Genomic DNA, 24,231 nt, shown 5'->3' with positions numbered 1-24,231 from the left:
AGACGGCAGAGGGCTCTGGATTTTTGCTCTCCAAACGTCGTCGTCTAACGCACTTATTTGCGCTGATACAGCAGACTCTGCTACTCTCAGGCGGCGAAGGCCGCTATGGTGATAAAAGGGCTCTCAGGCACGTGGGGGCTGCGGTGTGTCGCCACTACCCATTGTATTCGGGAGAAGGCTATCCTCCTCATCACTCAAGCCGTCGACATTACCGAGACAGAACTCGCAACGGTCTTCAATGCAGCCAAGCTGGGATAGCGGTTATGTTTTTTTTGATCAACTAACAATATTTAAAACACTCCCACATCTTAGATTCATGCCCGATTAGTGTTTTTACCTCTAATGTGGACGGCGAACCGTAAAACCGCATTCCTTCAATTCAAGCGTGTGGTCATGGCATTGGAGAGCTTATTACTAAACGAAGGCTGAAATGTTCGCAGAGAGGAGCAATTTCTAATCACTGATAGAAAGCTTGCAGCTCGGGAGTTATTCGGCAGGCCATTTAGTTGTTATATTCAGGATTCAAATCAGTAGAAGGAACAGCTAGCAAAGTTACAGATTGAGTCATCGACATCTCAGAAGGTTTGCGTTCCTTGCAGCTCTTTCTTACCGTAAAAGAGAAAGGAAGTTGGAAAAGTTGTGAGTGTAATAATCTATCAGCAAAGAGGAAGCGATTCGAGCCGGTATGGCTTGTGGCGAATGCTTCATCCAGTACGAAACAAGCGAAAACGCGAGTTGTTGACGGAGTGTTCACGTAAATTACTAGTGTCTTCCAATACCGATCTTCCCCTTTTCGGTAAAATTCCAACATGACTACAACTAGTGGATGCCTGTGGACGTTAATAAAACTTCGCTTGGGCCGAGACAGCCCCAGACAACACAAGACAGCCCACTTATGAACACACGAACAAGCGCTGTAGTTCTCGTGCGTGTGTTTGCGCTCACCTTTCAACTTAACAATACCATATCAACTTTTCCTTCATCGCGCCTTCTCAGTTTCTTGGATAACACCCAGAACGCATTCGCCAGCAAGCTGCCTAGCCCAGGTCCCCCTCAGCCTGCTCTAGTTTGCATGAGAAAAACTGCATTTAGAAGAAAGGTACTCGGACTTTTATGAAAAAAAACAGAGCGCCCTTAAAACACGGACCGAGAATGATAGAACGGCATAGCGCAAGGCTTGAACTAGCTCTTTTATTGCAGAGTGACACGATAAATATAGTAAAAGTGGGTGGGAAAACATGGCTAACAGTTGCTGGGCTTGCACGCGACAGACGATGAAAAAGGTGAAATAGACAACATGATAACAATGCTGTACCTGGGAACAAACTAAACTGTAAAGGCTGGTGTAAGGGATCTGTGGTTGACCGCGGCTATGCTGGAACCATCCGTCCTTTTGTTGTCCGGCCGGCGCCATGAAGCGGCGATTTCTTCTCGCTAATCCCTGTCGGTGTGTCGGCAAGAAGCGGGTAAGGCAAGGCAGACTAGTTGACCAGCCAGGGCCCCGACAAAGCTATAGGGAAGGAGCAGGCACTTTTTTCCCGGAACTCCCCGGGGTTCCCGTTTTGCAGCGACGATGCTGCTTGCGTGTTATGCCAAATGTGGCAAACAAAGAGCACAGCACACTAATGACTGCTGTTGATGTCGGGCTGTTCATCGTTCGCACCTCCACTCACTTGGTTAAAGCGTCGACAACAACCGAAAAGGTATGTCCCTCTACTGGACCTGCGAAGTCCACGTGTAATGTATGCCATGGTGTCGTTGGCTACGTCCAATTTGGAACTGAAGGCTTTTTTGGATAGTTCTGGGTGCTCTGCAACTGGGCGCATGACTGGACAGTTGTTTCGATCTCGTCGTCCAAGCCAGGCCACCAAAAAAAACTGCGTGCACAAGCCTTCATGGCTACAATTCCACGATGGCCTGCGTGCACCAATGAAATAGCCTGTTCTCGTGCTCCTGACAGTATGACAATTCTTGAGCCCCAGCTGATGAATCCTCGATGGATAGCAAGTTCGGTGACTCTTCTGCGGTATGGGGTGAAACTGTCTCCCTGCAGACGCGGCACGGTGCCATGTTGTACTGCTGAAAAGACATTTGCTAGAATTGGATCTTCTTGCGCTAGTGTGGCCACAACCTCAGCCTTCGATGGTGGCCGTGGTAACGCCTCGAACATGAGCACGTCTCCAGGTGGGCTAGGCTCTTCAATGCGCTCTGGCAGAGCCAGTCTACTCAGCGCATCCGCATTCTGACGACGACTACCGGCACGATGCTGGAGGTCGTAGTTGTATGCTGACAGTTTAAGCCACCACCTTTTCATTTAGGGCGAAAGCATTTCCGGTACCAGTTTTCGTGGTCTGTGAATGCCCATTAACGGCTGGTGGTCAGTCACGAACGTGACTTCTCGGCGCACAATGTACTTGTGGAAGTGGGTGGCTGCAAAAACTACAGCCAATCCTTCACGGTCAAGTTGTGCATAGTTACGTTCGGCAGCGCCCAATCTCCGGGATGCAAATGCAATCGATGCCTCTCTGCCTTGTCTGTCCAGCTGAGCAAGCACGGCACCTACACCATAAAGTGAAACATCACATGAAATCAAGAGGGGCTTGTTTTCGTCATAGTGTGACAGGACAATCCTCGATAACAAGCACTGTTTGAACTCATCAAACAGATTTTGATGCCGTTTCTCGCCACTTCCAAGTCTTATTCTTTGCCAGAATTTCATACATGGTTGCTGCCACTGTAGCACGGCGCTCCAGAAAGCGATCACAGAAGGCCAACATGCCTAAAAATGACTGCAGTGTCTGTTTAATTGTGGGCGTTGGTGTCTTCACGATAGCTTCCACTTTTACCTAAGATGTGTGAATCCCTGCTGAATCAATCTTGTGACCCAGGAATTCAACCTCCGCTACACCAAACTGACACTTGGATTTGCACAATCGAAGGTTTGCCTGAGTCAGCCGCTGAAGAACTGACGCTAGGTAGTCCTTTGCTCTTTTGCTGTAGCTCCACTCATGACGACATCGTCCAGGTAAACACAAACTCCCGGCAAGCTGCTCAAGGTGGTCTCCATAAACCACTGGCAAATTGCTGGGGCGATTGAAATACCGAATGGAAGCCTATTTACCTTGTACAGCCCCTTTGTAGTGTTTACTGTAAGAATCTGGGCTGTAGCTGGAGTCACATGAAGTAGAGTGTAAGCTTGAGCCAAGGCCGAAACCCGAACTTAATTACGGACACAACACACGTGTCTGCAGGTACTATGCAGTGAAATGAACCAGAGGCTCAGGGTGTGTATAGCAAGCTATACCTAAACAAAACTTATGTGCGCTCAGGCAGCTTTGGTTTCAATAAATTCAGCAGGAAAAATAATCTGGCAGCTTTTTTTACACATCTGTTGTGGTTTTACCAGTGCCAGGGCTCAGAGCATCTTGTTTAATAGTTCCTTTCGAATCATTAACATTCCAGCCTTGTCGTTTTGTATCTGGCAATCAGCTTTATATAAATTTCAGCTGTCGGCTTTTTATCCTTTGGTGACAAAATAGGAAGAAATGGAGAGGAATGGCCTTCTAAATGAATGCAGATAGCCAGTGCTTTACTCTTCCTCACCATGTGTGCATAAAAAGTTTCAGTACATGGATTTTGTTGCCCCGAAATATACTCGCATCAAATATATTTTTTTAATGGAACTACATCTTATCTCCTTTTGTGCCAATTTTTATGGGCATTTCTCTCATTCAATAATTCCTCTTAATTTTTTGTTTTCTGCAGCAGTAGAATTTCCATATAAATATATTTCTCTAGATTACCAAGTATTAGAATCCCTGAGCCTGGTAATGAATGAAATTACCCGAGATGCTAGAGTGCTGTTGATTGTCTCAGAAAGTTTGACATTGAGTTAGAAAGACTGTCATGCTCAATATCAGCTGCAATGCCAAAATATGCTAGAAATTACGATTTTGATGCCGGCGTACCCAGCTGTGGTGTAAATATATGCAGTTAGCTGTGAATACAAATAAAAACACTTAACGCAAAAGTTCACACTCATTCACACAGCATGATAACGAACAGGGACAAAGGGGTGGCACCTCAAAGTGCTTTTCGGCGTTTTCCTCCTTGTCCGTGTTCATCATCACACTGTGTGAATGAAAGTACGAAATACTAGCTCAACGAGCAACTTATTTCAAACAAATTAATGCAAGCGGAGAGCTTTATGTGAGGATCGTTGATTTACTATAAAGAATAAGACAGATGGTTTACTGCAGACGCATTGCATGTCCTATTGAATGTGTAGTATATGTTTGCAGCACTGAACTAAATTTCACACAAATTCGTGATTTTGTTCCGTTGTTCTTCACACATTCTGGCTACACAGCGGGAACAAAGCTGCTATCAGGGAAATGCAACATATTCGACTTTGTCAGAAAATATGCTCGCTATGATGCAAGGGGCCTCCATCTTGACTATACTGCCAATTATGTCTACCAAAAAAGGTAAAGATGGTTTTGTGCAAATGTGAGCATGTTTTCTTTCTTTACGATACGTGCTTGCTCTCATCTTCGGCGAGAACAGAAGTGATGTGGTTATGTGCATGCTCCAGTGTACAATCATGTGGAAAATTTTTACACTGCGAGTGTGTGCCACACTATGCCTAACTGCGTGCAGGTGCCACCTGAAGAAATGCTCGTGTCATCAAGACCGGCGCAGCTAGATTGGTGGATGTTAGTGCACCTGTCTCGACATCGGGAGCGCGTGCCGTTTTATACCATTTGGCGTGTGTTCGCAGGGATCTATTAATTTTGCTCACAATAGTATGTCGAAACCCACAGCATCTCTATCAAGACATTGTACGGTACACAAACCACACCAAATCGAATGGTACACCGACCACACCAGGAAACACTAAACCAAAGTACACCAGAGCCGGTATCAGACAATCGGGTCACAGCACAGAACACTGCACCAGAACACACCAAAACTCATCAGACTACACCACATCAGGACCCGTGTCTGATATCCCGGTCTGGCCGGAGCACCAGACACGGTCGCACCAGAACCCGTGTCTGGTAAAAGCCGGTATGGTGTAAACACCAGAAACGGGCTGGTGTATTTTCAACTGGGTATATTCAATTTCTCTCAATAGTGCCTGTGAACTACTGGCAACGTATTAATTATTTTTAATATAATTTTGATGCTAGTGTTTTGTTCAGGTGTAGTTTAATTTCAGCCCTCTTTATATGGTGAGACCGCTTCAGATGAAGTTGGGACTTCGAAATTGCCTCGTGTTGCATATAAAATTATAGACGTGAAAGTTTCATTTTGTGCAAGTGTAGCTGAATGAGGATTTGCTGTTGATAATATCTAGACAACTACAAGAAATTGGCACAAGCATGAGCCTTGCTGTTCATAGTGACAACCGACATTTATGGGCTTACTTCACTCATGTAGCTCCAGACTACAATTTTGACGTGGTTCAAGGAGGCCTTAAATTAATGGCATCACTTTTCCCCCCTCATTTGATTCTTTGGGAAGCATATGCAATTGAGTCATGCATAAAAGGAAGGAAGACAACAAGAATTCTGTTATCGTTAGGCTGTCACACCGCTGTAATCATAGTCTGAGTCCTCTATATGATCCTGTTCTACATGCTTCTGATTTTTTGTTGACTTGCACTAGGCTCCTCGAAGAGAGAGTTTTATTAAAGGTTCATTGCATGGTTTTCATGGCACAGTTCGCTTTGTATAATCTGTATAATCTATTTCAGATTAAAAAGGCTAGCACTTATTGGGGTGAAACTGCTGATGAGGCTACAAAACTTATTATGAAGACTGTAGTGAAGACTCCTGTGGCCCTCAGCTACAAATTGGAAGGGCAGGGAGAAAAAACAAGCATATAAGAACCTACGGCCGTACAGCGCATTTGTTGGTGAGTACATGTGAGTCTTCTGAAGGCTATAGATATTTTGTGAACACACCATCTAATTGCAGGAAAAAGCTATTTTCAATCCACCTGGTGTGGTTTTCAGTACATCACTAATCAATTATTGAGTAGGCATCCCAATTTAAAGGACTATCGGTACCAAAATTTTCCTTGTGTGTTTTCTTCTTTCAAACCATGCGTTAGACATTCTATACATGTCATCATCATCACCATCATCAGCCTTACTACACCCACTGCAGTGCAAAGGCCACTCCCATGTCTCTCCAATTAACCCTGTCATTTGCCAGCTGCATCCACCCTTTGCCTGCAAACTTCTAATCTCATCCGCCCACCTAACCTTCTGCCGCCCCTGCTCTGCTTGCTTTCTCTTAAAATCCACTCCGTTACCCTTAGGGACCAGCGGTTATTTTGCCTTCGCATTACATTCCCTGCCAAAGCCCATTTCCTCCTCTTGGTTTCGACTAGGATGTCATTAACCCGCGTTTGTTCCCTCACCCACTCTGCCCGCTTCCGGTTTCTAAACTTTAGACCTATCACTTTTCTTTCCATGGCTCGCTGCGTTGTTCTTAACTTAAACTGAACTTATTCGTTAGCCTCCACGTTTCTGCCCCGTAGGTTAGTACAGCTAAGATACAGCTGTTGTACACTTTTCTCTTAAGAAAAATTGATAAACTGCCACTCATGATCTGAGAGAACCTGCCATATGCGCTCCACTTCATTATTATCCTTCTATTTATTTCCCTCTCATCATCCTGGATCAGCTGTCACTAACTGCCACAAGTAGACGTATTCCTTTACAACTTCCAGTCTCGCAGCCAATTGTGAACTGCTGTTCCCTTGCTAGACTGCTGAGCATTACCTTGGTTTTGTGCATGTTAATTTTTAGACTCAGCGTTCTGCCCTAACTCTAACTCATTGATCATGATTTGCAGTTCACCTCGTGACTCACAAAAGCATTGTCATCAGCGAATCGCAGATTATTTAGGTAATCTGCATTTACTTTTATTCTCAAATGTTCCCAATTACTGCCTCGGAATACCTCCTGTAAACTGGTGGTGAATAGGATTGGCGAGATCGTGTCTCGTTGCCTGACGCCCTTCCTTATTGGAATTGTATTGCTGACTTTATGGAGGACTATAGTAGTTGTGCAGTTGCTATATATCTTCCAGTATTTTGAAATAAGGCTCTTCTATCCCAAAATTACGCAATTCCTCTATGGCCGCTGAGGTTTCCACTGAGTCGAATGCTTTCTCGTAATCAATGAATGCAATATATAGAGGTTGGTTATATTCTGTTCATTTCTCTATCACCTGATTGATAGTGTGAATATGATCTATTGTGGAATACTCTTTACGATAGCCTGCCTGATCATTTGGTTGACTGAAGTCTAAGGTTGCCCTGACTCTTTTTTCGATTACCTTAGTAGATACTTTGTAGGCAACGGAGAGTAAACTTATCGGTCTGTAATTTTTCATGACCTTGGCGTCTCCCTTCTTATGAATTAAGATAATGTTTGCATTCTTCCAAGCTTCTGGTACAGTCGAGGTCATAAGGCATTGCGTATACAGGGTGGCTAGTTTTTCTATCACGATTTATTCTCGATTCTCCAACAGATCTGCTGTTAACTGATCCTCCCCATCTCCTTTTCTCCTTTCCATTGCTCTTAAGGTATTCTTTACTTCCTCTTGCGTTACTGGCAGGATGACACATTGCTGTACAATGCCGTCTTTCTCATTAACGCTCTGATTCCATTGGCTACTGTACAGGTTTGTGTAGAACTCTTCTCTAATGTTAGGTATCTTATCTATATTGCTAATCGCATTGCCGTGCTTGTCTCTTAATGCATACATGTCCTTTTACCTATGCCTAGTTTCTTCGTCACCGCTTTTAGGCTACCTCCGTTCTGCAGAGCATGCTCGACTCTCTCGATATTAAACTTCCTTATGTCAGCTATCTTGCGCTTAATTGTTAACTTCAATAGCTCTGTCAGTTCTGTTTTGTCGGTAAAGTTAGACGCCCTCTTGATTTGGCGTTTCTTAATCAGATCTTTCGTCCCCTGATATACCTTTCCGGTATCCTGTCGAACTTTCCCACCGCCTGTTTCTACTTCGTACTCTGTAATGATTGCTGTCAGATTATCGTTCATTGTATGAACATCAAGATCGTCTTCCTAATTTAAAGCCGAATATCTGTTTTGCAACGCTACCCTAAATTCCTGCACCTTCCCTCTTACGGCTAACTCGTTATTGGACTTCCTCTTCACTAGCTTCTTCCGTTCCCTCTTCAAGCCTAACCTAATTCGAGACCTTGCCAGTCTGTGGTCGCTACAACGCACCTTTCCGAGGACGGCCACATCCTGAACGATGCCAGGTTGAGCACATAGTATGTACGACCACTAGATAATTTATAATTGGATTTCTTCTTGATGCTGTTTACATTTCATCAGTTGAATGATGACTGCGATTTGTAGTTAGTGTTTAATTCAAATGAGGCATAAACATTCGGTTATATAATTGCTGACAGGTCATGTTTGGTCATTCCAGGTCTTTGAAGAAGCTGAATTAATTGCAGTGAATTAAAGCTTCATATCAGCGATTGTGTTAGTTTTTTTTATTTGGATGAATTGACCAATACATAAACTTGACGACAGTCGACGTTCGGTCGATGAAGCCAGAACAGCATGAGAGAAGAAAATTACAAATTATTTAGCGGTTGTAGCCAAATACCACCCGGTAATCCATGTGTTTTACTATCTAACGTATCGTTTGACAGAAGAAAACACGCAATATGTTTACGTGTCTATAGTCCTTTAATGGCTCACGCACCTTTCGGTTATTCTCATTATGCATATTTATGCTTATGGTTGCGGATGTTAATGGCAAATGAAATTTGCTGATATTTCAAGCATTGCACATTGTAGCATTTTATACGGTCATGAAGCATTTCCTTGAAGATCCTGCGGGGGGCGAGAGACCGCGATGGCAGTCGGAAAGCTCGAATGAAGGGGGTGGACCCTTCATCCCATTAATTGGGGCTGTGTAAATAAGAATGCCCTAAATGTCTTGTAAAAAGAAATAAATAAATAAGCATTCTTACTTACATTGCAATGTCAGATATGTGGAATGTAATTTCAGTATTAACATATACACAAAAAAATACTGATGAAGTGAAGAAAGCCTCTCTGGGTTGGCAAGGTGGGCCTTAAGTCTAATTGGGTCGGTGGACCCAAAGGCTATGGGTTTCATATGGGTTACGTTTGTTGACTTCCCGCAAGCGTCTCCTAAGAAGCCCACTCGGACCAGCACGGGCTAGCCCAAGGGGGCCCAGGACAGGCTCGCCCAAATGGGCCCGGAATGGGCTAGCCCAAGGGGGCCTGGAATGGGCCAGTCCAAGGGCATCCAGCGCAGAGCTGCGTGGGGTTATGCGGTAAGCCCACTGGGCTGCCCTTGTGGTTCCCCCGATGCCGAGTTGCAAATCGCGCGCATATCCCACGTCGGGCCCCTATGGGCAGCCCGTGCCGGGCCCACAAGGGCCCGCAATTATGAGCCCCATTTGTGCTACTGGGGACGCTTAGCGGCCAAAGGGATGTATTGCGATCAAGAGTGCGCAGATTGAGGCAAACTCACAGTCGGAGAAGGCACCATCAAGTCAAATATATGAGATGCTTTGAGAGCGCCATATGACAAGGAAAACAGGCAACTGGGGGCAGCATTCGGTGCATCTTATTCTGCATATCTTTTTGTCAAAGTACATCCATATTTTATCTTGGAGCACTCGCCGGCAACGAGCTATTGGCTCCGCACCTCAATGCAGCATTCGAACTTGGTCAGCTCCTGATAGGTTTGTCTGCTGACACTAATATTATAAAGCATAGAAGATTTGCACAGATGCTATCTATGCACGGATTTTTTTTTGCACTGCACACTCTAATGAGCACCGCCATTGCATTGGCAAAAAACAAGACCTAAGCTGCAAAATGTACCGTCAAAAATGCAGGTGCGGAGGACACCACTGAAGGCCCTCCCCCCTAGGCCTTTTCCGTACTCGCAAGCGCCACTGATGCATTTAACGACATCAGTGCAGTGATCTCTGCTTCTACGCACCGCTAACAAATATTCACATACTCCTGCAGATGGTGATGTACTTACTTCATTGGATTGAAATTTGAGAACTCTAGTTCAAGAATATAAAAACACTGCCTCACGGCCGTTTCTCCGCCTGCCACCGCGATCATTGCATTGTATCTTGCCACCATGCCAACGCAGGCTGGGATATGTGCGAAATAACCATGTGACTCAGAGTGCCGTAACTGGCTCCAACTGCTCTGAGAAGTCTGAGTGCCTTGACTCTGACCTGGAGGTTAGCGCTCAGATATTTTCAGGTGAGTGCAATCACAGTACACGATTTCGACCAGCTGAATGTACTGTAGCCTCTCGAAGCACTGTGAAATACCTAGCTGAAGATGTAAACCATGTGTGTTAGCCAAATTTATGTGCGCGCTCTGCTTCACACTGGCCACGAATGTGCAAAAAGCTTTGCAGCAGAAGTCAGTATGGTCGGTTCATGATGTCACGTATTCTACTTGTGTATAATCATCACTGCTAGTGGGAGGGGCTGAGAGCCGATAATTTCTAAAAAAAACACTTCTATCTGAAATTCTGTCCTAGAGACCTCGTTTTTAACTTTGCATAATAATGCCGTGGCAAGCAACTCCTATGTAAAGCCACGATTTGTTGGTAGAACATATTATGACGCGTTTAAGTCTGCTATTGACATAGATTAACAGCTACACACACACTATATTTTCATAGAGGTGCTATCATTTAACATTCTAGGTCTGCAGCAACTAATGCTGCATCTAAAAATTTTTAATGGTGCTGTAGCTAAGGGCTGCATCTGCCAAGCGAAGCTATGCACAACTTTTATCCACGTATGTATTGTTCAATGTTGAGGAATGTGGTATAATGCAGCACCTTTCAGCACCTACCTAATTACGAGTTTTAGTTTGAGTTCTTAGATGTGGCGCTCTCCTTTAGGAGTGTAATAACAGAGGCAAATCTTTTAAATGTGTCTGCAAGCGTAAAAGAAGTCATCGAAATAAACAGAACAGTAATTGAAGAACAAATGAGCACAAATTTTACTATTAAACAGATTAAGGCAACAACGTAAAGGGAAAAATGTACTGCTAGGATGTGGAAGTCCCTGCTTCATCATTTCATATCTCATTTCAGGGAAGCTACCATTTCCCTCAATGATTACCAAATAAATTAGCTGTTTTATGTGTTCTTTTTTGTTTTAGGTCAAATTTGACCTAGTCATCATTCCTGCGATTAGAATGATAAGGCTGGAAATTTCGCAGCCGTCAGTATATACCCAGAAACTTGCCGGCATGGTTTGTGAATCTGATGTGCTCGCGAGATCCTGCCTCAAGGATTTCAAGAAGCCGTGGATGATATCGTTGGGGCGTATAAGTTTTTATTCTTTGTGAGCCATTATGAGCACTGTTTAAATTTGTATCCTGCTTATTTGTGGTGGTGAGCTTGGAGCAGTTACTTGTGCTTCAAAACTGAAGAACATTGGTTGATTCACTGTCCCGCCTATTGCAACCTGGATAGTCGTTTTACTCCTGTGCTGCTTGGTAATCACCGCTGTGCAGTGTGCGGTAAGTATACCGTAACAGAACTCATACAGCACTGCTAACAGTGGTCACCTGCTTTGTAGGACAGTAGCACCATTGGTAATCAGACCAACAAAGGGCTGTTTTAATCATTGTATTCTTATCCAGTTCTTAATATTTGTTCGGGTAAATGATGCAACCACATTTTTCATGGAATTATCTGACTGTGTTAAAAATGAAAGCCTAATTTAATTATTTTCTGAAGGTTCTCTTCTTGTTCAGTTCAAGCCATGTCCAAATATCCGAACCTGACAGAGTCGGCGGTACGGGCCTTTTTATTAAAAAAGTGCTATAATGCAGTATCTGCATTGAAAATACGAAATAAATTTAAACGATGATAGGCACTTAAGTTTTGGGTGCGTGTTATCTTGTTTGTAATTATGAGTAAGACATTGTTATACATTTATTACTCCTTGGAATTCTCCTACGACCACTAAATAATTTATAACCGCATTTCTTTCTTCTGCTGTTTCGGTTTCGGTTTGAACAGCCTAATGAGGACTTTGACGTCAACGTTTGCTTACAGGTCACGTGAGACACGGAAAAAGTGCAATATAATAGCTGCTTCCACATTTGTTGTCATTTCGGCTCTTGGATAAGGCTGGCTTTAGCACTGCAGTAAATTGAAACAATGAAGCAGCCATTATATGGACGTTTTTTCATGTCTCGCGTAACACAAGAGCACTCTTTGACGCCAAAGCCTTCATTCAGCTCTTGAAACCAACACCGAAATTGCATGAAAGAAATAATGCGGTTATAAATTATTTAGCGGCCGTAGGCGAAAATCATAGGGTGATTCATGTGTAGTAGTGTCTTCCGCATCATTTTAGAGAAGAGAACTGCCCACCAAAATTAGGTGTTATTTCATCACGCCCATGCACCAAGTACTTCTATGATGCGCGGCGCAGCACCGCGCGTTTATTTATTATTCTGTATTTCCACATAGTGCATGTTCCCCCACCCGTTTCCCTTCTTTCTATCGCTCCCTCCTTTCTTTCCCTCTCCGTGTCCTGTTATTCCCGCTAGCCGCAGCTCAGGTGCTTCAGTGTTCGATGGCAGATGCCGCAGCTAGCAACGTCTTTTCCTTCTGTTATTTTATTATTAAATAGCCACTAACATACTCCTTTAGGAAATCAATAAAGAGCTATGGGAGGAAGTAAATGTTTCACTTAGCGTGCTCTCTGCTAAAATACTGTGGTTTTCAGATTTTTGCGTGCATCCCTTTTTTCTGAAAAATGGGTATCTTATATGCATGTCGGGATATGGTGAGAAACTGAAACCTCCGTCGTGATTTCCATTACGGGTTGTTCGCTTAGCCCTCATCGTCATTTCAGATGGCGCTCTTCAGGCATCGCAGTTTCTGACTTCACAGAGATGATACTACTTTTGCTTTGTCATTCACTAAGTGTATTAAGAATGAACCCTTCTCAAGTTTCTAAATGGATGAGACGGATTGTCTGCCGCTGTTTGAGTTTGCCAAGTGTGGTCATGCCCAAGCTGGAAGGCACAGCAGTCGCATCTGCGAATAAATTTCACACTTTTGGAATAGAATGCAAGATGCCGTTTCAAGCTTTGGCATTTGAGAAAAGCTCTGTAATATCGTGTTTCAAATTGAGTTTGCTCTTTACAAACAATCGCACTATTGAAAAGCACTGCCTTCTGGTATGCTGAGGCGGGGGCGGGGATATTGACTAGTGCTATCTTCACTAGGTAAAAGTCTCATATTTTTCTTGTTTTGCAAAACGGCTGCCAGGTGGAGGGATGGAAATAAGGAAAGGTAATTGAGACCATGCAACATCGTTTGAAAACTTCAAGCTAAGGGAGATGAAAAAGGGACAACTGTGACGGAGGTCTTATTCGGACATTGGTAAGTATCGTCTTTTTTGCTTCTTGGCCGCTTGCTTTTAAGATGTCTGGTGCATTTTAATGGTTTGCACCAGTATTAAATTTTTGTATTTCTGGTCTATTTCTCGTACATTTTTTAGCTTCGTGGTGCTTTTTTAAAGTTCGGCAACAGTTCAATTTATATTTTTGGCGCATTTACCTACATATTCTTTAGTTTCTTGGTGAATTTTTAATTCTATGCAACAGTATTAAATTTACATTTTTGGTCCATTTTCTTCCATTTATTTAGCTTGGTGGTGCATTTTTTATGTTATGGACGAGCATTAAATTCGTATTTCTGGTGTATTTTTCGTATATTTTTTCCCCTCGGAAAATACACTTGCAATAGGTTTGTAACACTCTCACAATAAAGCCATCCCATTTCTGGTGCATTTTGGGCGTATTCCAAAAATGGGAGGGATATATATTTTCAGCATATTTTTAGCATGCTTCCTGCCAGCCTAAAAAGTAGTTCATAAGTACATTCAAAATGCTTTTTAACTATACCTACCACTCTATTGTTGGTACATTTGGAATGCTTTCATTGTAAGCTGACCTGAAAGAAGTATGTTTTAATGTGTCAAAAATATATTTGAGTTAGCAAAATTTGTATTTCTGATATATTTTTTAAACACTTCGTGTTTGTAGTTCTAGCGCACTTAAAAAGCAATAATAGGGGTTTACAAGTATAAGGACAAAAAATTCGAAACAAATACGGAATGAATACAATGTATTTGAAATACATTTTAGCACGTTTTTTTGCTAAGGGATGCTATGCCCCCTGTGCCCTTTCCTTAGCGGTTCCCAACCAACACGCCGATAATGGCCTGGAACTTACCGAATACTGGAGAAAATTGGCTCCAATAACGGCATATAATGAAATATGACTGGGGCGCTACCTGATTGAGTGTTTGAGATAATGCACCCCACTGGCTTTCCAATCAGCAGCCATTAATGGCATGCAATGTTGGCATGCAGCTGATATTAATGGCATGCCAATAATGATATGCAATGATGGCCGGCATACATGCCTGCCGATGTATGCCGAGACAAACTGCACAGCTGTCTTCTCCTTTTCAGCGATGGCATCTTGACATACAAGCAGCAAAAAAAACGTTATTTGGCAAAATGCATTTTGGACAATACTAGCTAAGATAGCTAGTACATGCATTGAGGTTTAGAAATAAAAATATCACCTGAAGCCCTCCTGGAGAGCCTTGTCAAAATAAAGGCTTTCTTGCAGAACTTCAGCTAGTCGGGGGAAGGCGCATAATAGCCATCACAACACTGGCCGCAACCTCTGGCAACTTGCGGGCCTCTAGCCAGATGAGCTGCCGGCGCTGAAAACAAGAAGCAAATAATTGTGAATGGCAATTTGCAATCATAAAAATACAATGCCTTCTGTATCAAAGCAAAATGATCGGTTTGTTGCTCATGCATGTTCAGCCCTACAGTACAAAAAGGAAAAGGAGCGAGCTTGAAGAAGCACGGCGATTCTTGTCCTTTTTTTGCGAAAACATATCCGCGTGTCTGAAACCTGTTTCAACGAGCAGCCTTCTACCACGTCCCCAGGACCGCGTCCGCAAAGGGAACTACCTGGATGTAATTTACAAAATTCCATGCTTCATGTGCGCGGTTTCATTCATCAGCGAGACAAAAAGCCACTATCAGAGAATAACGTAACACAAGAATGACATCCGGTAAATTAATTAGGAAGGCAACACCATCACTGAGCACTGTGAATGCATCAACCGCAGAATCGCTTTCGAAGATGAGCCTCTTAATTGACTGTGAAGCGTAATCCGGTCAAAATGAGCAACGTTGAGTCATAAAATGTGCGGCTGACAAATGCGATTGGATAAAGCTTTATAAAACTCCGTCCCGTGTGCAATCATAAACTTCGCCATGAGTTAGCAGAACGAAAGCGAATGTGTTCTCTTTTGCTGCCGACTCGCATTTCATTGACCCTTCAACAAGAGACCAAGTTGTCCTCGAAATGTTCGATTGAAGACAAATTATTCGTTGTGTCAATATTTTCCAGCTTTTGTTTCCTGTCAAAATTCCACTTCGACTGTACGACCATAGCTCATAATCTCTACTCAAGACATGCTCTGCACAGGCGATGCCACTTTGAGAGAACTTCACGTAAGATGTACAGCACACAAGAGAGAGAAAGAGGAACGGAAAGGCAGGGAGGTTAACTAGGTGACGCCCAGTATGCAACCCTACACGTGAGAAGTGGAACACAGGGAGATATAGAAAGGGGAGAGAGCAAAAGGAGATTATTTTTCCACGTCTCCGTTGGCCATTACTTGCAGTGTACACAGGGCACACACTGATAGTTCACAACCTTGCACTCAGTCCTGAGTCCTTTATGAACTTGAAAAGTTCTTTCAAAGTGGTCCTCTGCGAAGAAGGCCCCAGAATCTTGACTTCAGTTAGGGACCGAGGATATAAGCAGCGGAGTGTTGCAGCCAAGAGTGTTGCATCTCACGCTAAAACCGAGGGCAGTCGCCAAGTAGGTGTTTTATAGTTTCGTCGAACCCACAGTTCTGACACGCAAGAGAGTCTGCCATTGCGATTAGAGTAGGCATTTGTAAATGCCACTCCCAACCACAGGCGACAGAATAGCATAGCATCGAAGCGGAAGAGGCCGGACAGAGGACTGAGTTGAAGTAAGGGGTCTGTGCGGTGCAGACGGCATGCGGAGTTCCAGAAGAAGACCATGACACTAAAATCTCATTTCGGCCAAATATTTGCAAATGTCTTGCTGTGTCGGCTCTTTTCAATTATATCTGGACAATGTTGGCACCGCGGTCAGCCAATCGAGCTGAGCCGTCTCGAACAATGCCACAGTGTCCCGGTATCCGCTGGAAGACGATGTCATGACCCTCTTCCTGTGCCTGGTGTTGAAGATGTCTTAATTAAGCTACGAGTTGATTGTGATCGCCATTGCGTAAGGCATAATTAAGAGATTGTACGGCTGCTTTTGAGTCGCAGAACAGAGCGCATTTCTGGGGTGTTTGTGCACCGATGTAATGCACAGCCGTACGAAGCGAAGACCGGCCAATTCTGACCCGGTGGCGGTTGTCCGCTGCGTAGTTTGCTGGTTAATACTGGACTGTCTCGCGGGAATGACCATGGCGTAGGTTTGAATTGCCCCGGAGACCGAACCACCTGTATACACATGAGTGCGGTCACTATATGCGGCGTGGAGTAGGTAGAGTGTCAACTGTTTTATGGCCGACGTCGATAAGTTCAATTTTTCTGTTATGCCCAGAATTCTAAATCGCACACATGGCTCCCGCAGACACCACATTGCAGAGGAAGGCCATACTGCCAGGGCGAACTACGATGGGATCGGCAACTGGTCGGCTGGTATAACCTTCGAAAACACTGCATGTGGTCTTTGTACCGCAACTGGCACAGGGGGGTGCTGGGGAATCCTTGTTAGATGTTTTATGTGGATCTGCAGCGTGTCAAGGGTTATATACGTCGAAAGTGGGTAGTCCTGGGCGATAGCAATGGTAGCAATAGTTGATGCCCTGCGAGGGAGACCAAGGCATGTGCGAAGTGCCGGATCTTGTAGAGTCTGGAGGGCACGCAAATTCATCTTGCATGTGCTTGAAAGCACGGGTGTACTATACTGGAAAAATCCCCAAAAGAGTGCTGTCTACTGCTACAGCATTGAGAGAATCGACGAGCCCCACCATTTCTGCAAAAAAATCTGAGCAAGTGTGTGATAGAGACTAGTTTTTTCTCTTCAAAGCTGCAATGCGGGCTCCATGATAGACTCCGGTCTATGGTAATTCCTAGAAAACGATGAGAAGCACGAAAGGGAATGGGATGGCCGTAAATAGTTAGCGGATAACGAGTCATACTTTTCGCGTAAATTCCACTATAGCGCACTTCTCCGCTCACACGCTCAGACCTTGCTCTCGGAGATAGGAGGAAGTTTTGGTTGCTGCCCTCTGAAGTTTTGCTCGCACCTAGAGATGCGTCACAGAGGAGGCCCAGATGCAGATGTCATCAGAATACTTAGATATATGGACGGTATTAGGTAGGTTCTCCGGGAGTCTCATATGTGTTAGATTAAACAAAGGAGGGCTGAGCACTCCGTCCTAGGGCACGCCCCGGTACGTGTAATGCACTGTTGTGGAGCTATCTTCACACATGATAAAATATGTCCTTTTGGTCAGCTTTGGATCCACTTATACATCCGTCCACCGATTCAAAGAGCCTCTAGCGCATCAAGCAAGGCCTCGTGTCACGCTATCGTAAGCACCTTTGACATCAAGGAAAATGTCGCGCACATGCGCTTCTGGCGTTTCTGTTGCTGAACTGTGGGCGCAACATCAATGACGTACAGCTTAAAAATTATACGCAACGTCCGCCGTTAAGCAATGACCCATCGATTTGCTTTCATTAAAAACATGAATTGGAAAAGCAGCAAAACTGAAGCGGACACAAGTGCCCATGACAGCTGTACCCCATCTAAAGCGAAATACCGCACCTGAGGAAGAATTTATTGAATGCTATATAAAGCCCACCGGTGCGCAACGACCCATCGGTTGCTCCCATTAAACAAAATCCTGTGCAAAGTCAGCGATAGATAATATTGATGAAAAATTAACGTATACGGAGTCTTTCACCTGAATTTCTGCAATTTTTTAAAAAAGAATTTTTGAGTTAGAAGAGCGCTTTTTTCGGCATAACATTGACAGTGGTGTAATGCATTATATTACTTTTAAAACGAGCCAATTGGCATGGCAATTAGTTAATAATGAGTAAATAAATTTTTAACTATTACTGTTATGTTTGTAATTACTGAGACGCTTGCAGTCATGGCATGTAACGTCCATATCTAATTTTGAACTTCGGAAACGCGGTTACCCTCGGCGCTCTGGTCCAAAAAATATTTGCTACATCGCGCCAAATTACGTGCGCTTTTGAGAAGCTTTAGGCAAAGCAACCTCTCCTGTCAAAATTGCACAAGACAGCAAAACGTTGTGGGGCCACGGCGCCGACGTTAACCACATTTTCGAAACTATAAAAACTGATATGAATATTACTTATGGTAGGTTAACGCATCTCAATAATTAATAATTTGGGACGCGTGCGAATAATAGAGAAAATGTTAATTATTCTTTATTTATTAACCAACCTGCTAGTTAGCACATCTCAGCTCTCCTCTAATGTGCTACATCACTCACAATGATTTGCCGTAAAAAGCGCTCGTGTAGTTCAAGAAGCCTATTCTAAATATTTCTGAAAGTGTTACGTGAGCTAACTCATAACGGCGTGTATACCGCAGATTGCGGGTCGCGAGTTTTTTTTTTTATTACATGTGAAGCAACACCTACAGGAATTAAAATAAATATACGAAAAATGTGCTCACGCATCAACCAGTTGGCCCCAAATGGTTGGCGATACCTATTAAAAAATATCAACTGCAGAAGAGAAAAACCGGGTCCGAAGGGCTTTGTGCTCCGTCAGTCAACCGAAGTGGAGGTTGTAGTGGGGGCGCGGCAAGCCGTGAGAAACAGCCAGAGGGTGGACAGAAGACAGAAGCCTCAAAAAGCTCGCAAGGTCAAGGGAAAAGAATTTCGTTCTTGGCGCCGGTGGGAAACGGGACGATGCAGCGCGGGCACTAACCTCTCTCTGACGAGGCGCCGCGTTGGGAGTGGGGTTGAAGGGATAGTAATGTGAAGGGCCGCTCGTATGAAGGAAGGAGGGTAAAAGGGCAAGAGTTAAAAAGGCGCGCGTTTCTTTGCGGAGTGCCGTTGAAAGGAGGATGTAATGAAAGCTAGGGAAGTCGTCGGAAAATGCAAATCAGGCTGCAAGCTGTGGCAAACACGGAGAGCCCATTGAAAATGTTCCCGGAAAAACACGCGTCACGGGCACTCCCGGGACTGGATTCTCTTTAAATGCTGTGCACTGCAGGTGTGTTCAGTGTGTTCAGTGTGCAGGTGTTCAGTTTTTAGGCTAATTAGCTATTGTTTCATATATTCGCCTAGGGAAAATCGCGTGATTGCAGTAGCTAGTGCCTCAAGGCGCACCCTCTCTGAAAACTAGATCCGCTCACTTTCGGAGCGCTGCCACGACTCGATCGGCTTTGCGCTTGCAGAGGCCGCAAAATATGCGCCAGCAATCTGCTATCCCGTTCGTTAGCTAGTTCTTTTGGGAGGGTAAAAAGACGATACGTAAATGGTGCCTTACTACAAGCATTTCAATTCAAAATTTTCTTTTTTTTTCCCGGGCTCGTATTTAAGAACTTAGACTAATCATTCGACGTAATTTTCCAGAACTAACAACCTATAGACCATGCCACACGATTACCGAAAATGCAAAGATGATTTAGGCGAAACACTTTCACAATATTTGCCCAAGGCTTCAGAAAATTCTTATACGCAATAAATTCCCGATGGGTGAAAAGTAATGGAATACCTATTGGTAATTTACTTTTCGAAACCCCGCAGAAAACATCACTACATGCTAAGAGGATAAAAAGACACCTCGATCATGAAGAATCCCGGGGACGCGCGAACAAGTCTTGTGAACTTAAATGAATGAGCCTAATATTAGCGATCACAGCAAGAAGAGGAGCACAAAATCCGCCACTGCTCGTACCCAATTATATCTTGTCTGCATAGCACATGCCGAGGTGATGCAAAATGACTTAGGCACAGTACAGTAGCGTGAAAAGTTTGCATAGAGTAAATGAAACTCGCAGGACAGTTTCGCTTGTGTAGTGCGATCGAATGTTCGGGCGTTCGCTGCAGCGCGACCAAAAATGTTTTCACACTTCTGTTTTGACAGTTACAATTTTTTTCTGTACCGATAAAGGCCTTGTTATCACTAAGCGAGTTGTTGGATGCTGAATATAATGGATGATATCATGCGATTTAATCTTATCGCTCACACCACCTGAAATTTAAGGATATTGTTACGTAGTGGCGACTGTTGTCCGGAGAGCTGAAAGGATGCGAAAATGGTGTCTAAACAAAACTCTTTATTTGGGCTGGCATGCGGCCACAATGGACTGAATCTCTTGGCGGCGGCGTAGCAACAAGCGTGGTTTGCGGTCGTCGAGCAGAATGCTCGCCGCTGTCGGCCGTGCTAAATTTAAAGCTGATAACGAACTTTCCAGATAAAACGTGCAAAGTTACTAGAAAATTCTGGAAGAACGTAGAACCATCTCTGCCTGAATGCGATCAATCGAGATTAATCTGGTCGCATCTTGCATCGCAAACAAAGCGATAAAGTGGCGTGGCGCAGCTTTGAAGAGTGAACAAACACAGCAATGATTCCCGGCATTACTCCCCTCCCGAAAAAGCATCGGCTCAATGCATTGAAACAAATAATGCAGCTAGCAACCAATCAAACGGAACGCGCGAAATAAACAGAGTGTGGAAACACAGCGCCCTGCAACACGCACAATAGGGCTTTAGACGGATGACATGGACAATTCCTGGTCGTACGCGGCGTCGCTAGGATGCAGTGATTACGTCAGAGATGACTTCATAATCCAGTTCACCTAGCCGACGAAGAACCTTGTACAGGCCGAAATAACGGCGCAAAAGCTTTTCACTCAATCCACGGCGGCGAATGGGAGTCCAAAGCCAGACTTGGTCTCCTGGTTTGTGTAGTGGGTAGCGCCTTCTTAGGTTGTAGCGTCTGGTATCGGTCCGTTGCTGGTTTGATGGCGTCTAGTACTGTTCGAAGTCTTTGAGGTGTTCTCCAAAGTTAGAGGCAAAGACAACGAAGTCATCTAAATATACCAGACAAGTTTTCCACTTAATTTCAGGCCAGCCAGCACTGTATTCATTACTCTCTGAAAAGTCGCTGGTGCGGAACAGAGACCAAATGGCGTCCCCTTGAATTCAAAAAGCCTATCCACAGTGATGAATTCCGTCTTCTTGCGATATCGCTCATCGACCATTTGCCAGTAGCCGCTCTTGAGATCCATCGATGAGAAATACTTGGCGTTGCAGAGTCGGTCCAGCGTGTCGTCGTTGCGGGGGAGGGGGTAGACGTCGTTCTTTATTATGTTGTTCAAGTGGCGGTAATCAACCCAGAATCTAATTGCGCCGTCTTTCTCACTAGAAAAAACCGGTGCAGGCCATGGGTTGTTTAAGGCTGGATGACGTCGTCAGGAAGCATTTCTTCCACTTGGTCCCCAATGGCTTGCGGTTCTCGTAGAGACTCATGGCAGAGGCTTTGACGGAAAGGTCGGGTGTTCTGGTCGAATATGATGCGATGCTTGGGAATTGGCGTTTGTCGGACCTTCGGCGATGACGAAAAACACTCGCTGTAGCTTCGATGTAAATTGCGGATCTTGTATTGTCTGTTCTGGGGCAGGGCAGGGTTGATGTCGAAAGTGGGCGAGTTCTCCTGGTCAGGCGAATCTTCTGTGGATGGATCGCAGAAGGCTAAGGAGTCTCATACGTCGGATATTTCGTCGAACAAAGCACTCGTCGTTGCTCTGCTCATGTGCCGGTGTTCTTCGCTGAAGTTAGTCAGCAGTACTTCGGCCTGACCATTGCGTAATTGTGCGATGCCTCTTGCGATACTGATTCCTCGATCAAGAAGCAACTGGTTCTTCCCCTCGATGAAGGCTTGAGCGTTAATCTTTTTCGTGGCGCCTACGGCCACAATAACGCTTGAACGGGTTGGGACGCTCACTTCTTAATCCTGGACGCTCGGGGCAACGAGATTTTCTTGTGTTCTCGTCGAAGGGTTGGCCTCGTCTGTCGAAAACCAGATCAACTTTGATCGCAGGTCGATGATCACCTGATGCTCACTAAAGAAATCGATGCCCAATATCACTTCGCAGGAATATTGCCGAAGCACAACGAAGGTCGCAGGGTAGGTATGTCCTTTGACAGTTACTCGCGCTGTACAGCGTCCTGATGGCGTAATGACGTGGCCCCTGAGGTGCGAATTTCTTTACAAAAGCGTATTTCTACGGACTCGCAAAGAAGAATTTGCAAAACTCTGTTATTCAGTTGACACGCGTGCGTCCGATGTTGGAACTATGTATAGCAAGAGGTTTATGGTAAACTGCAGGGTTGAAGGTTTTGAGCTGAGGTTTTCAAATATGATAGAAACGGTGATGTAAAGGTGGCACACGAGACCTCTCTTCGAGCAAATTATTTCTCCATGAAATGGACCCCTCAGGACATTCAGGTTTTCCCAAACCTAAACATCCATTGTATATTTTCACAAGTATTATATTTAATTTGGCTATCAAATATTCAACGGCACGCGCTGAATAAAGATAATGAGTATAAAAAAAATGAAACAAAGAGAGAGAAGCTAACTAGGAGATAAAAGACTTGAGCTCAGTGTAGTGTATTACTCGCGCGAGCTGCGACGAATGTTGGGAAACACAATGAGCAATAAATCTACGCTGAGTAAGTGACTAATCGGTGGGGACTCATCAAGATTATCCCTTTATAAGTAAAATACGAGAGGCCAAGGCTAGATACATTTAACCAGAAGCGTACGGAGTTTCGTGTACTGGTAAGGGGTCACTGTTGTTGGTGCGGCACAAAGAGACGAAAGGCAGACAGCGCTCCTGTGCGTCTCTCTTGTTATGTTTCTGAACAGGACAAACCGGCTAAAGACGAACTATGATCAAGGAACACAAAGACAAGCGCTGCGGGTCTCTTTCTGTCTTTCCTCCATTTGGGACCGTCAACCGATATTGAACCGACACCAGTTAGCACCTACTGTTCGTCTTATTTGCTGTTAAGGTGCCTGGATGACCAGGTTTTTGGAAGCAGTAGCAAAAGCTTTGACAGAAGTTCCTCTCGAGTTAGTAATATTTCTGAAACACAAAAAATGATTTTCTTGCTAAAGTAACCACTAAAGATAAATTTGTGAGTGAGTTGAATACCTGCACGAGGCGGTATTATACTGCTACAAATAAAGAGTTGATCAATCAATCAAGAACATATTGCCACTAGGCGACCCCAGGTCGCACCAAAACAAAACACTGTTAGCCGAAATATATCCCGTGGGAGCAATAGCAGCCGTTAGTCACCGTGACCAGCGCGAAAGGAGCAACTGCGACCGCGTGCGTGCAGTGTGGAGACTTCACGGACCAAATGCTTTGGCGAAGGTGTTTGGTGCTTTCCTGGCCTATGTCACACACCCCTACTTGTACCGTGGACCTCGTGCCTCTGCTGGTTGACACACCAATACATCGAGTCAGCCGCCGAAACCTAGGACTGTCCCCTGAGCACGTGCTATTAGATTCTACCTCGGCGCCTGCCCCTCGACCAACCTCGCAAGGTACTAATCATTACACCCTCCAGAACCCACGAGTACCGAAGTCCTTCAACAGCACTAACCTTGAGGACGTGGAAGACTGCCTTGTTCAGTTTGAACGCGTCGCCTCATTCAGTCAGTAGGACCACATCGCGAAGCCACGGAACATCTTCACCCTGGAAGACGGCACTCGTAAGTGGTGCTAGAACGCGGGTGTGTTTTCACATCATGTTGTGAGTTCCGCCTTCAACCGCTCGAGACATGCACCAGCGCTGATTGTCGGGAATGAGATGAGCGGGCTGTGCAGTCCCGGGTACAGCTGCCCAACGAGACGGTCATCATATACTTTTAAGACATAAAGCGGCTCTTCCGGCTAGCTGCCCCAGCCACTTCTGAAGCCAAAAACTAAGCCACTTAATTCACAGAGTTAAAGAACAACTTTTCGCCGGCCTTGTACGGAA

This window comes from Amblyomma americanum, chromosome 2 (assembly GCF_052857255.1).
Source record: "Amblyomma americanum isolate KBUSLIRL-KWMA chromosome 2, ASM5285725v1, whole genome shotgun sequence".
Lineage (NCBI taxonomy): Eukaryota > Metazoa > Arthropoda > Arachnida > Ixodida > Ixodidae > Amblyomma > Amblyomma americanum.
The sequence above is the reverse complement of the archived record's forward strand: the minus strand, read 5'-3'. Positions refer to the sequence as shown.